This window comes from Salvelinus sp. IW2-2015, unplaced genomic scaffold, assembly GCF_002910315.2.
Source record: "Salvelinus sp. IW2-2015 unplaced genomic scaffold, ASM291031v2 Un_scaffold2980, whole genome shotgun sequence".
Taxonomy (NCBI): Eukaryota; Metazoa; Chordata; class Actinopteri; order Salmoniformes; family Salmonidae; genus Salvelinus; species Salvelinus sp. IW2-2015.
Window position 1 is genome coordinate 144473 of NW_019944275.1, and position 15026 is coordinate 159498.

General features: G+C 47.2%; 1 pseudogene; it reads left to right on the plus strand.

Moving 5' to 3' along the window:
* LOC112075102 (mitochondrial cardiolipin hydrolase-like) overlaps positions 1 to 15026 on the plus strand; it is a 23326-nt pseudogene that overhangs the window by 608 nt on the left and 7692 nt on the right.

Consider the following 15026-nt stretch of genomic DNA (forward strand, 5'->3'; position numbering starts at 1 on the left):
ATCTATGAAACGTATGTATGTTATAGCTTACTGTCCTAAGACCAACTCCGGCTTTTTAGTGGAAAAGAAAGCAAGCAAGAGAAACGCGAATTTCTCTCTTTCTTTCTTTAAAGTTATGGCAGACTCACCCTATTGGTGTAATGCCGCCACCTAATGTACGGAGTATTGAACAAAAAACAAATAATATTTTCCATTGCGGGAAGGGGGACCCGATAAATGCAAAACACTCAAAAACATCAGTCACATCCCTCACAGGCTCAGGTGCCTATGAGGCCGGAGCGTTCACCGACAGGATTCCTTGTAATGCCTCTGCAGAAAATCACTGAGTCCCCAAAATGCTCAGGCACACTCACAAAATGCCTATTTTCTCAAATTCCTCTCCGTTTGTGCTGTGTAGTTGATAACCAAAGTAATAAATGCTACACGTCCACCTTAATATGCAAAATGTCATGATCCCTCTGTTGACACGGAACATCTTGTCTCTACTACTACCATTACTTTTCTCAACTTCACTCCTTCCCTCTCTTCTCAATGCGCTCCAGATACATTCTGGACAGCCTTTCTATTTCTTGCCACCTACTGTCTCCTTCACCCTAACAGGACACTTCAGAAATTCGTGCGTGTCACGCGTTCACCACCACAATTGCAGCATTTAGGGTCTGCATGGCATAGAATACAACACTCCCGTCCACATACATTGACACATGACCAAATAATTTACATTTACTCAGCAACGTGCATGGTTGTGTTGGCATGAAGGCTCTTGCATGGAATCCCATATAACCCAAATACACGTGAGAAGGGAGAACTCTTCACAAAATAAAACAACACAGTAGAATGCTGGATGGGATGTGGCTCCGCACTCCAATCTTTCAATGCGGGTCAGTCTTGTGCACCAACCACTTGACCCAATTCTTCACGTATATCCTTTGCATTTCTTCTAGCGCCACCCCAGAGATAACACCCTTGATAGGCGCCCTGCTTCGAAGATCCACAACGACACATTCCAATCCGACATCTGTTGTCTAGAAACAAACTAAAAAAATAAACCCACTTCTCCGTTATTCTCATCGACGCCACCTCATCCAACGCATCCACAATTTTAATAGACTTCAAACGGATTTCCCAGGAAACAACATCGATCCAAACCCCTTATTCCAACCAAACTCAACTCATTTGGATTTACTAGGTTCCACTAACACTTTACTTCTCTTATTTCATTTTGCATTCGTCACTGTAATCAAATTATTCTCATCTCCACTCGACACGCCATCTGATTCAAACAGAACATCTGTTTCCGCCATTTTTCCTCCTGAGATCACCTTCAGAACCGGAAGTTAACATGAACAACTGTCGTCGTTCTTTCTTTGTCTTCTTGAAGTTTTATGTGAATCGCAACCAACTGACACGTGCGTACACATACACCAACTGTACAGGAGTGGGAATCCTTTCACGACCTATCTATGCCACTATATTCTCTTAACTACCCTGCATTTCTAATACAATAAAATTATTCCCTATAAACCTCACTAATCCCATCATCCCCGTCCAACCTCTCTGACCCTGTCAAACAACCTATCTTTCTACATCATACGTTTCACAAAATAATAAATATTGTTCAACCTCTTTAAAAACTATCCCCTGATTGTGGAAACGTTGCAAATATCCCGCGAGTTTTATATTGATTGACAGCTCTAGAGCACTGGACGACCTTCGTCTTCGAAGTCCACTCAATTAAGTCCATCGTGAAGACAGATGCTCGACGGTGAAAAAAGTCAAGGTAGCTAAAGTGGTTTAAAATAAGAGTTAATTCTAGCACACAGCATGTATGAACTGAGAAAGTGTTCTTACAAAAATAGCGACTGCATGAAGGTAGCTCAACTTGCAGAGATAAGAAGCTAGATGGCCCTGACTAATAAACTAATTTAGCTGGCTAACTATCTATAAGCCTCTGCACCGGGCTGCAGCAGTGGTCCATTATTTGCTAGCGATGTCATTGTCCTTATAAACTGGTGAAAACGAGCTCCGTTCACAAGTTAATGGCTGTTTTGCATACCCAACAGACCTTAACTATCATTAGCTGTCAAGACTTCACCCTAGCTAGGCTAATCCTAACCAAGCTGAAAGGCAGGGAAAAGGTGGGAAGGCCTACTTATGTAATTTAGCCTTCCATTCAACATTTTCATGACATCTTCTCCCTCTGCCCACAGATGTCAGTGGTTCAGATGGTGAAGATCGTGGGGCTGGGCTGTGGGCCCTCACTCTCAGGTGTGGAGTGGTTGGCTGGCTCTTCTGTCGCTCTGGCCCGGAAAATATCCAGAGGGCCCCTGAAAGAAGTGGTCCCTACAGAGTCGCCTGCACGAGCGTCCTTCACTCCTGACTTCCATTGTTAAGTAATTAGAATGCGTTCCAATGCACTTTAACCAGGCCCTGTAGGTCCCAGTATGCAGACTCAGATGCCCTAGGGTACCATTGGGATGCCGGCACAGTCAACATTAACTACTCTACTTCATATTCATTACCATTAAAATATATCATCCAATGGTCTCTAAGAATGGCTGTTGGCAGATGATGCTTTCTGGTGTCAGATGTTTCTATGGGCTAGGAATAATGTATTCAATGAGTGACTACTTATACAGTAGATACACCTCCACAGTAACCCGTCTCCCCTTCCCCTCTCTCACCCCTCTGTGCCCCATCATCTTCCCCTCCTCCTCCTCTCCCTTCTATCTTCTCCCTCTTTCCCTCATCCCCCCTCCTTCTTCTCTCCCCTAGCCCCTGCCCCTTTCTTACCCCACAACGGTCAAACATCCTCACCCGTGCCTTGGCCACCATCTGCTGCTCTCCTCCTCCTGGACCTGTGTTTGCGCCTTCACCAACCTGGATCTAGGCCGGGCCCGGGGCGCCCACACAGGGGCATGCCCATCCGGATCCTCCATCTGACACCCTGACTCACACGCTCCTCTCAGAAAGGGCCTCCACGCAGAACAGCAGGTAGGCTGATGGCAGAGCCCAATCCTAAAGCAGTCTTAGAACTACCACCTAGCTATGGTACAATCCCCCTATGCACCTACATTACTCATGCAAATCAGGTTGGGCCAGGGGTTCCCAAAGTTTTACACCAGGCCCCCCTCTAGCATTGGGGGACATCCCACGCGCCATGTCTATTTCTATTGGGAACAAGCACTGTTCATGACACAAACTATCACAGCCTCTTGTTGACGGAGAGAAAATGTGCAGGTTTGTGTGTCTGCAATTATATACATTTTGCAATTCTAATGTGTATTAATGCATATTGAGGGACCAAACATTACAAAAAAAAAAAACCTAGCTAAAAAAAACATTAGCTGACATGGGCTAGTTGATGCGACATTTCTGAGTTATAAATAGCTCTCTAAGGTATGCAAGACTAACATGACATGAGGAAACTGAGGGGGGTGATAATGCAGAGGCTGAAGTCGATTGATCTTATTGACAATCATTTCAGTCAATAAAGTTATTGTTGGAGAGTTCTAACTAGGTCCCAGAGTGGTTCCTGGTTCCTTATAGCCAATCATAATTCAGCAAGATTTACAAGCTGCTCTGCACTCCAACTCTTCAGTAGTCAGTTACACACTGTCCATGCTCATAATCTAGAAGAGAGAGAGAGGTGTGCATCCAAAAGGCTCCCTATAAGTGCACTACTGGTCGAAACAGTGTGAGGCTGCAAGTATGGGCAGAAAAGCTAATTGTGAAAAACAGGGTTTTTATCCAAAACTGTGATTGCTATTTGACATGTGAATAGATCAAACTATGGGGGAAGTCAAGAAATAGATATGATAATAAGAAGAAAAGTGGAAAAGCAAATTGTACGTGGACAACGGTGTGATCAATTGACTTAACAGAACGCATGCAAACTTAAGGAGGTCTCGCTGCTGCCGCTTGTGCCCCGGGGTGTGTGGTGACAGAGACAATACGCGGTTGTGCAGTCTTGGTTTCGTGACATAGTCAGTAAGAAGGCAACCATGAGGTGCCAAAACAAGAGTACCAATAAGATGGCTGGAGCACGTAGTCGTGGACCTTAATATATAACATTCTATGCAGACCCGTGCCCAAGGTTTGAGATCTAATCGCATGTCACAATGCAATCACAGTATTGGATAAAAACCGTATTCACAATTAGCTTCTGCCCATAACTTGCAGCCCTACACTAGCGACCAGTAGTGCACCATTAAGGGAGCCATTTGAGATGCACACTCTCTCTCTCTCATGATATTGAGCATGGACAGGTGTAACTGACACGATAAGAAGTTGGGTGCAGAGCAGCTGAAAACACATGTAACTGTATGATTAGGCTATAAAGGAACCAGGAACCACTGCGGACCTGTATAGAACTCTCCAACAATAACTTATTGACTGAAATAGATTGATCAATTAAGATCAATCGACTTCAGACTCTGCATTGATCACCCCCCCCAGTTCCCATGTCATGTTAGTCATTGCATACTAGAGAGCTATAAACTCAGAAATGTCCAAGCAACTAGCCCATGTGCAGCTAATGTTTTTTAGCTGGTTTTAGCATAGTTTTGGTGTAATGTGTGAGTCACTCAAAATGACATAATACACATAGAAATGCAAATGGATATAATTCAAAATTAACAAACAAACCCAAACCATGTTTCCTCCGTCAACAAGAGGGTGGAATAGTGTTTGTGGTCATGAACAGGTGCTGCCCATAGAAATAGACATGGCGCGTGGGATGCTCCCCAATGCAGAAGGGGGGCCGAGTGAAAAACTTGGAACCCCTGGCCCAACCTGATTGCAGATGAGTGATGTAGGTGCAAGGGGGATTGTACATAGCTATAGGGGTGGTAGGGCTAAGAACTGCTTTAGGATTGGGGCCTCTGCTACCTGCTCTGCGGATGGCCCTATCTGGGAGCCGTGATGAGTGGTGTAGTCCATGTCAGTGAGATACGGATGGGGATGCCCCTGGTGTGGAGGCCAGCACGCCCGGCCTCAGATCCAGGTTGGTGAAGGCGAACACACACACGGTCCAAGGAGGAAGCAGACAGGATGTGGCCCAGGAGAGCGGTGAAGAGGGTGTTGACGTGGGGGGTAAGGGAAGCAGGGGGCAGGGCTAGGGAGAGAGAAAGGAGGGGGGAGTGGAAAGAGGGAGGAAAGAAAAGAAGGGGAGAGGAAAAGAGAGGGGAAATGAGGGACAGAGAAGAGAGGCAGAGGAGAGAGGATAAGAGAGGAAAGAGAGAGAGGTGACTGTGGAAGGTGTATCTACTGTATAGTAGTCACTCATGAATCATTATTCCTAGCCCAAGAAAAACACTGAAAGCAACAGAAGGCTACAAAAAACAGCACAGGCTGTGAGAAACGATGTGAGAGAAGAGAGTATAGAAGAGGAGAGTGGGGGGGGATGAGTGTAGGTGGTGGCGGGCCTGGCAGGTCCGAAGAGAGTGGGTACGCCGAGGGCGAGCGTAGTGGGGGGCGACGTACGTGGAGCACGTGAGCGAGGCGGCGGGCGTGGTGAGGGGAGGAGGGGGTGCGCGAGTGGGGGGAAGGCGCGAGTGCGTGGGTGGGGGGGTAGGTGAGCGTGACAAGTGGGGAGTCAGGTGGTGAGGAGAGGAGCGGCTGCCGGTGCGAGGGGCGAGCGTCGTGAGGAGAGATAAGAGACTGTGCGGGTGGCGAGGGGCGCGCGCGTGGAGAGGTGTGGGGCCGGGGGGGGGGGTGCGCGAGAGGGGGCGGAGCGAGTAGAGGCGCAGTCCGAAGGCGACGTGCGCGACGAGTGGCGTGAAGTGGGAGCGACTGAGGCGCCGCGCGGAGAGCGCGCGAGCGATGCGGTGAGCGGAGGCGGTGGGAAGAGCGCTGAGGCGTGAGAGTGCGTGGCGAGGGGCGAGAGAGAGGAGATCGAGTGGGAAGAGGGGAGATGGAGGAGCGGGCTGGTAGAGGAGTGGGTGAGGAGGTGATGAGTGAGGCGCGTGGGGCCCTGCGTGTGGTCCCCTGCTGTCAGCGCGTGGGTGTAGAGTAGCCTGAGAGTAGGGAAGGCTGTACAGCGAAGATAGTGAAGGTCGTGGGGGAGCCAAAACAGCCAAACTGGGGAACGAGGCTGTGCGTGGCGTAGCCGAGTGTGATGAGAGGACGAGATGGGAGGGATGGGGCGAGGCGGGTGAGTGAAGTGAGTAGAGTGCGAGGGCGGTGCAAGCCCGGTGCAGGGGAGTGGGCGGGCGGGTGTGGGTGATTGATGAGGATGATGTGGAGCGGCTGGATGGGCGTGAAGAGTGAGTGGAGGTAGGTCGAGGCGCGAGGTGCGGTAAGCGGGAGTTGAGTGCGGTGCGGGCTAAAGGTGCTGGAGCGTGACGGGGCGGTGGGGCGAGGTGCGAGGCGGCGTGGATGTGGAGTAGGAGCAGGCGTGGGCGTGCAGGGGCGAGTGAGCGATGCGGGTGGTGTGCGTAGAGATGAGCGCTAGTTGGAGAGAGCCGGAGCTGAGCGGGAGCGCGGCGTGGTGGTGGGGCACGGCGGGGTGGTGCGTGGAGAGGGTGCGTGGGGCGGGCACGGGAGGCTGAGATGGAGGGTGGAGGCTGCGGAGAGACGGGAGATGGCTCGCAGTGTGCGTGCGTAAGATGCGTGTGATGAGAGTGCAGAGTATAGAGAGAGTGCGCGGGGGTAAGGGTGGCGAGGATGGTGCGCAGCGGAGAGTGCGGGGTGAGTGAGGTGTAAATGAGGGTGAGAGAGGCGTATGGGGGGAGTATGATGGTGAGTTGTGGTGAAGAGGGTATAATGAGTGCGTACTACAGTCTTGCAGTGGTAGTCTGACGAATACATATGAGAGAAACAGAGTGGTGACAGTCAGAGAAGGAATGGACGGATAGAGGAGTTAGGGAGGTTGCAGAGGTAATAGGAATGTATGAGAAGGCAGGTGAGTGAGGAATAGAGTGCAGAGAGAGGTCGGAAAGAGTGCACAACTGCCGTACAGGGGCGTAGGTTGGTACGCACGTGTCAGTGGTTGCGATGCCCAAGTAAAACTTTGCAAGAAGACAGAAGAAGAAGACGACGACAGTGGTGTCAGTAACGTCCGGGGCGGAAGGGGATCCAGGAGGAAAAAGGCGGAAACAGATGGCTGTGGGAATGAGAGGGTGGAGGGAAGGAGAATAATGGTAGGACAGTACGAAGGCAAAAGTGAAAGAAGAAAGGAAAGGGTGAGGGGAACCTAGAATCCAAATGGTGAGTCGGAGGCGTGGTAGGAAGAAGGGGGGTGTCGGATCCGAGTGTGCTGCGGAAAGCGTGGTGATATGCGAGAAAATGGGGGATGGCGGTGGAGGAGGGCGGTGACAGAAGAACGAGAAGGGGGGGTGGGGTGAGTGGGGCAGCCGAAACAGATGCGGCAGGGAAGTTGCGGGGTGGACGCGGCAGGCGCCTATCCAAGGTTAGCGTGAAGGGGCGCTGAAAGGAAATAGCAAAGGATATACGGGAAAAGTGGTGGGCAAGGGGGTCGTCGGCACAACGACGTGGGAGCCCGCTACGTGAAAGATGGAGTGCGGGAAGCCCACTTCCAGCCAGCCGATGCGATGTGTGTGGTGAGTGGTGAGAAGAGCTGTGCCCGCGCACATCTAATCTGACGACTTAGTGATTGCCATGGCATAGTGCCTGTAGTGCCCAACGCCAGGCCCGTGGGTAGTAAATCCGAGAGAAGTAGGTCATTGTGGTCCAAGGATGTGTAGCATCGTGGATGGTGCTTTATGCAGATGCCCACCTTGAGTCCAAATATCTCGTGCAAGGAAGTTTTCTCTGCTGTGCAACAGTGAACCCGAAGTCTGAAGGCTGTGGGTGAGGGTGAAGATATATCAGAGGGTAATGCTAGATAGAAGGTCTCCGGACGTCCACAGATTTGGATCGGTAGGCCATGAGACGAGAGGAAAAGAGTGAAAGTGTGGGAAGACGCTTAGCATTTAGATACATAGTGATGTTTCAAAAGCTGAGAAGACAAGAATCAGGTCATGTGCAAACTCAGAGGGAGCAGGTACTTTTGTAACTGGGCGCAGTAATGCGGGATCGTGTGACACTGATGTTGAGCAGTGAACTGGTGTAGGGAATTCAAACCGACCATCAGCCACACCGAAATCAGGAGTATGGATAGTGAGACCGAAAGAGATCAAGCTGTGGGGGAGGTGCCGTGAGCATGTGTCGAAGGCTCTCAGGTACTGTCGGCAGAGGCATGTACGAATGAAAGTCTCGGGCACGGTGTGGAACCCGTACCTGGCCTCATAGGCAACGTCTGAGCCTGTGTAGGATGGGCTGAAGAAGGGGATGTGTGGATGGTGGTGTGTGGTGCAGTAGATCGTCCCGCCTCCCGCAATGGAAAATACGAGTGGGGGAGTGTGCAAGTACGCTCTACAGAGGTGGCACTGCAGTTGACACAATGTATGGTGGTAGTCTGTCCATTAACTGAAAGAGAAGAAGAAGAAGGCCGGGTCTGCCTGGCTGGTGTCTGCGTCCACGAGAAAAGCCGGAGGTGGGTCGTGAGGACAAGTAGCTAAACAAAAGACAGCCAGGTCATGGATAATGATATGAATATTAAGCTACTGGGTGGATATTATGAAGTGTGGGACTTCGCAGAGTAAAAACGAACCCAAGTGCCTGTAGATGTGCATGATACTGTACCCTTTCGCACAAGGATAGTCATGTGGGAGAGTGACGTAGGGAATGTGACAACAAGCACACGGGAGGTGGGTGTCGCGAAAAGCGAAGAGCGAGCAGTACAGTGGCACCCGAGCTGAGCTGGCGGAGTTATGAGGGTTAAGGACAGGGGCAACAAACGGAGTGGATGAACGACGCGATCAGTCGAGTGACAAAAATTACAGTATGGTCGAGGTACATGCGCACAGAGGTACAACGTAGCTAGCTAACTTACTGGACACGGTGAATACTACTAGATGGGTGCGCCGCAACGTCGATGTTAGAAAACGTCTTCACCGACAAAAGAAGAACGGACTGAAAGGACACTCAATCACCTGGTCCAGGCGCAAGTCACGAAAATATGAGTGTGGAATAATGAGGAAATATGCGAGAGGAGATACAGGGTAAAACTATATATACTACCGGTGCGTAAATCGGTGTAGTGAGTGAGAGAACGTGAAAGTGCGGTGGAAAATGTAGGTCTAAAAATAATGCAATAAGAGAGCTCGGGAAGTACATGGAGAATTGTCGATGTGAGCGGCAACACTGTGCGACTGATTAATGTTAAGCAAGTATATCCTGATGTGTGTAACGAGGCTACAGCAGGCCCATAGCCAGCAACCAGCAACTCCAAGTGCACATGTGAGCTAATCAAGGGTGATGCAGTGAAAAGGCTGGAGGCATGAAGAAAACCCGAAGGAGATGACAGCCTGAAAACTGTCGTCAAGTGCATAGTAAATAAAAGCAAGTAAAACGTGGCCTGGTGAGACGTGATGTAGTTCGTATGGGATGAGCATTACGTTTTGTTGAAGGAGGGGGGTTCCCAATTCGACAGTGCGTCATTAGAAATGGCACTCGAGAAACAAAGCATTTCGCTGGAAACGCGTCTGAGCTAGCTGGTGTGTCGCTAGAAAATGCAGGCGATCCAGTGCCAAATTATTGTGCAAGCAAGTAACTAGAATGAGCTCGTTCATGAACGCGTTCGGATACATCCCAGCAAACATGAAGATAACAGCGCACATACTGGCGTAACCAAAATACAAAAGAGTGGGAATGCTCCGGGCTCATAACCGGGAAGCAAATGAGGTTACAAGTGTACAAGTATGCGTAGGTGAGAAACACAGGGGCTCACAAGCCGCACACTGCAGGTCTTAAGGGGTTGATAAGTGCATAACCCGCAGATAACATTCCAGTCTACAACTGGCAAGCATGGAAAGTATTGATGCGCCTGCGAGTTATGAAATGGGTCTCCTATCTGAGGCAAATAGGGATGTGTGAGAAGTAGCCGCTACATGTCTCAGAACAGGAAATGTAGACGACGAGTGGCTAGAAGCAGAATGCATGGGTATGATGGAGCGTGTGACGGGAAAGCAAACCCACAAGTGGCGGAGTCAGTGATGCTATCCTAACATTCATTTTTTGAAGCTAAATGATTAAGGGACTCAGTGTGGTATGCGCTGTGAAGCAGGAGCCCTGTTTGAGCCTTAACAACTTTGAATGGGCTGCTGCTCTCAATAGCCGTGGTGTTAAAGAGTAAACAACTCGGATGTAGCGAACCACCAATATTCCAGTGAGTAACACTATGGAGGTCGAGTGTGATGGTAGTCTAAATCAAGTATATAGTAGTGGCACTGCCGACAAACCTCTCTATTATCTCAGTGCCAGCACAAATAGATGAATGAAATCTAACTTAATCTCTATCTCTCTCTCATATACATAATGGATGGATAGTACTTACTACGAATGTGAAGTACAAATAGAATGACTTGTATATGCACACAAACATACCTCTGTACAGTGGCACATATCACAGCGAAGTCGCGCACCTAACATGCGTGTGTGTTGTTCAAAGATAGAGCAATGCACGTGACAGTGACAATCAGAGTGTGGACGCAGATCTGACTATTGAGTATAAAACCATCCTACAAAAAAAAATTGCATAAACTTGTTGCATTTTCCCATATTCTAGTCTTGTATTTGTCTTTATTGCTTACTATTTCAAAGGTCTATCTCATGGCAGGACCATATGGTCTCCAATCTCATGTGTGAAACCTTCGTAATATCTCTCCTAATGGAATGAGCCGTTAGTCGACTATCACCCATCCTCCCATCTACGCATCCATAGTTCTCTCCTACAACTCTCCCTCCCAAAAAATTGATCACAATCGACCTGCAGAGTTAATCCACTTGGTGCTTATCCTTGTAGCTATTGTATGACCTGTATTTAAAACATCAATCGCCTTTTAGAAAGCTGTACCGCCTTTAACATCTCTTACATAAACCCTAAAATAATCTTAATAAACAATAATCATTTATTCCAAATGTTTTTAAAATGAGTCTGTATACAAACGCTGGATATCATGTCTTACATGGTTAATTACATAGATAAATGCTCTGCATCAGTATTCCTCTCTATCGCAACACAAGATTCGCTATACTCTTTATTACATCTCAATAACCGTGCTCAGCTTGTGCCATTAGCACGTTGGTCCTAACAGCTTTAACTCAGTCTCATAGTGAATAGATACCATCACGTTAATATCACAAATATCGACCATCAATTCCTCTACATTACAGTCTCAGCCATTACCTTCTCTCCACTTATATTCCGAGAACAGTACATGTAACATATCTTGTATGGAAAGTATCTTCTGTATAGTTCTCAGAGCTTGCAGTACTTTAGTAGACTCTGTAGCTACATTAATTCGTTGCTGCTATCCCATGTCATCCATTTTGCATTTGCTCAGAACATTTCTGTCTTGTTCGATTTTGATCATCGATCCCTGTTTGTAGGTGTTTTACACGTGGTCTGCCACTGCAGCGAACGATCAGCTTCCATCTGTCTCCTGTAGCTTCTTAGAGCGTCTCACGGACATTGCAAGTGATGCCCTTGGCCACTATCTGCATCCTCATCCCTCCTGCAGTCGATGCCTAAGCCATCAGTACAGATGAGCAGGGACCCCTGGCAAATCTTTCTTTGGGTTTTTCAGAGTCAGTAGAAAGGCTTCGTTTATGTCCTAAGTTTTATAACTGTGACCTTAATGCCTTTTACGTCTTAGCTAGTAGTTTCTAAATGACGTTCCACAGGCATTGTTTAATGGGTCATTTATGTCATTGAACAGCATGGGACAGTTTTAAACCCTTAACAATGAAAATCTGTGAATATTTGATTTTTACGAATTATCTTTCTAAAGCGAGGTCCCTGAAAAAGGAGTTTATTTTTTTTTGCTGAGTTGTTATATATGCATACATTCTTTATTTACTATTTTCACATTGTAAGATAATAGTGACACATTCAAAACTAAAATAACACCATGAACCAGTGTGGTAACCAAAAAAAGTTTAACAACATGAAATATATTTTAGTTCTCAAGTAGCCACCACTTTAGCCTTCATGCTTGCACACTCTTGGCACTAAAATAACAAATCAAAATATATTTAGATATATATAATATATATATACACACACACACACGTATATGTGTATACATTGATGAACCGTACAATCTATCTGCAATATTATATATCTGTTCCCTAAAAATAAAGGTGGGGGGGAAGTACAGTATGGCTTCTCCCAAATGGCAAATCAAAAGAACCATCGTGCTCTTTCAAGAGTTTGGCCTGGCGTAAAATCTTTCAAATCAGACAAAGAAGAGGTGTAATGGTAGCACTCAAGAATATTTGCATTAAAGCTACTTCATATTCAATGTTTTAATATAAAACTTCATCAAGGATGGCGTACACAGGGGGGAACGGTAAAACCTAAAACCCAAATGCACCCTTATCCATGACGTACTTAACCAGAACCCTATTACCTGTTCAAAATGTACACTACGTGACATAAGTAGTGGACACCTCTTTTCGAACATTCCAAATCAATGCCATTAATATGAGCTTCCCCCTTTACTGCTTGTAACAGCCTTTTCCACTAGATGTGAGCAATGCGTGGGCCTGGCTTGCTTGCTTTCCAAATCATCCTAAAGGTTCGATGGGTTGAGGTCAGGCTTGTGTGCAGCCAGTCAAGTTCTTCCAACACCGATCTCGACAAACCAGTCTGTATGACCTCACTTTGGACTGGGACATTGTCAGCTGAAACAGAAAAGGCCTTCCCTTAAACTTTCACAAGTTGAAGCACAGAATCGCTCAGAATTCATTGTATTCTGTAGCATTAAGATTGTTCCCGTATCACTGGAACTAAGTGTCTAGCACAAAACATGAAAAACCAAGCCCAGACATTATTCGCTCCTGCCACCAAACTTTACAGTTAGGCATTAGCATTGGCAGGTAGTTTCTCCTGCATTCCGCTAAACCCAGATTAGTCGAGGACTGCCAAAGATGGGAAAGCATGTTTCATCACTCCAGAGAAGTGTTTCCCACTGCTCCAAGATTCCAATTGCGGCACCTTTACACCACTCACACCTTGCATTGCACATGTGATTTAGGCTGTGTTGGCTGCTCTGGCCATGGGAAGACCCATTTCATGAATCCCGCGAACCTTCTTGTGGCTGATGTTGCTTCAAGAGGCATTTGGAACTCGTAGTGAGTGTTTGCCACGAGACAGACTATTTTTTTTACCACTTCAGACTTGGCAGCCCATTCTGTGAGGCTTTGTGTCTAGCTAAAAAAAACATTAGCTGACATGGGCTAGTTGATCTGGACATTTCTGAGTTATAAATAGCTCTCTAAGGTATGCAATGACTAACATGACATGAGGAAAACTGAGGGGGGGTGATAATGCAGAGTCTGAAGTCGATTGATCTTATTGATCAATCATTTCAGTCAATAAAGTTATTGTTGGAGAGTTCTAACTAGGTCCCAGAGTGGTTCCTGGTTCCTGGTTATAGCCTAATCATAATTCATGTGATTTACAATGTGATTTATCAAGCTGCTCTGCACTCCAACTTCTTCAGTGTAGTCAGTTACACACTGTCCATGCTCATAATGCATAGAGAGAGAGAGAGTGTGCATCTCAAATGGCTCCCTATATCGTGCACTACTGGTCGAAACTAGTGTAGGGCTGCAAGWTATGGGCAGAAAAGCTAATTGTGAATAAAACAGGTTTTTATCCAAATACTGTGATTGCTATTTGACATGCGATATAGATCAAACTCTTGGGCGGACTGTTGGAATCATAGAAATAGAATGATTTATATTAAGAAGAAAAGTGGAAAAGCAAATTGTTCTTGTTTGGAACAATCGGTTGACTTCATTTGACTTAACAGAACAGCATGCAAACTAAGTGAATCTAACAGCGAGGAGGAGGAGGAACTGCACCGCTTGAGTGGCGGGGCGGAGCTTGGTGTGTGTGGGAAGCAGCCGCAAGAGGAGACAAATCACAGGAGTAAACTATAAAAACAAACACTACACAAGGCTGAGATGCTAAAATATTGCATGCAATATGGAAATATTTCGATGTGAATTTGATGAATTGTGTAGACCTACTATATAGAGAATAGGGTGCCATTTGGAACGCATTCAGAGGGATGATAGAATATGTTGCAAGCGTGGTCTGGCCCTAGTGGGCTTGCCAGCACAAGRCCGGACGAGTCAGAAACCTGTGGAATGCACATAGAATTTAGACTGGGGAGCACCAATGCAGCTCTGGTAAATACATTGAATAGCACATGGTTACATCTGTKTAGTGGTTTCAAGTCCCGTGTGCTCAGGCTGTGGTTAGACTACATTTGTATCATTTGAGGGGCGCGCATCACAAGCAAAGTCATTTTGTATCAATTTACTTCGTCTGCGAGAACCATTAGCACAGGCAAGTCTGATTGGGCTAGCTGTATRAAAGCCTCTGCCATAGAAACCAATGGAGCATGGCTTTGTCATGGGAACTCTGTTCACAATGTTGACATCAGCAAACCGCTCGCCCACACAACGCCATACAGGCTTTCTGCCATCAGCCCCGTACAGTTGAAACCGGGATTCATCCGTGAAGCGCACACTTCTCCAGCGTGCCAGTGGCCATCGAAGGGATTGAGCATTTGCCCACTGAAGTCGGTTACGACGCCGAACTGCAGTCAGGTTAAGACCCTGGTGAGGACATGAGCACGCAGATGAGCTTCCCTGAGACGGTTTCTGACAATTTTGAAGAAATTATTCGGTTGTGCAAACCCACAGTTTCATCAGTTGTCATGGTGACTGGTCTCAGACGATCCCGCAGGTGAAGAAGCTGGATGTGGGGAGGTCCAGGCTGGCATAGTTACACTTAGTTTGCTGTTGTCAGGCTGGTTGGACGTGTTTAATGGCGGCTTATGGTAAGAAATGAACATTACATTCTCTGGCAACAGCTCTGGTGGACATTCCTGCAGTAGCATGCCAATTGCACGCTCCCTCAACATAGTACATTCTGGTTGGGCAAG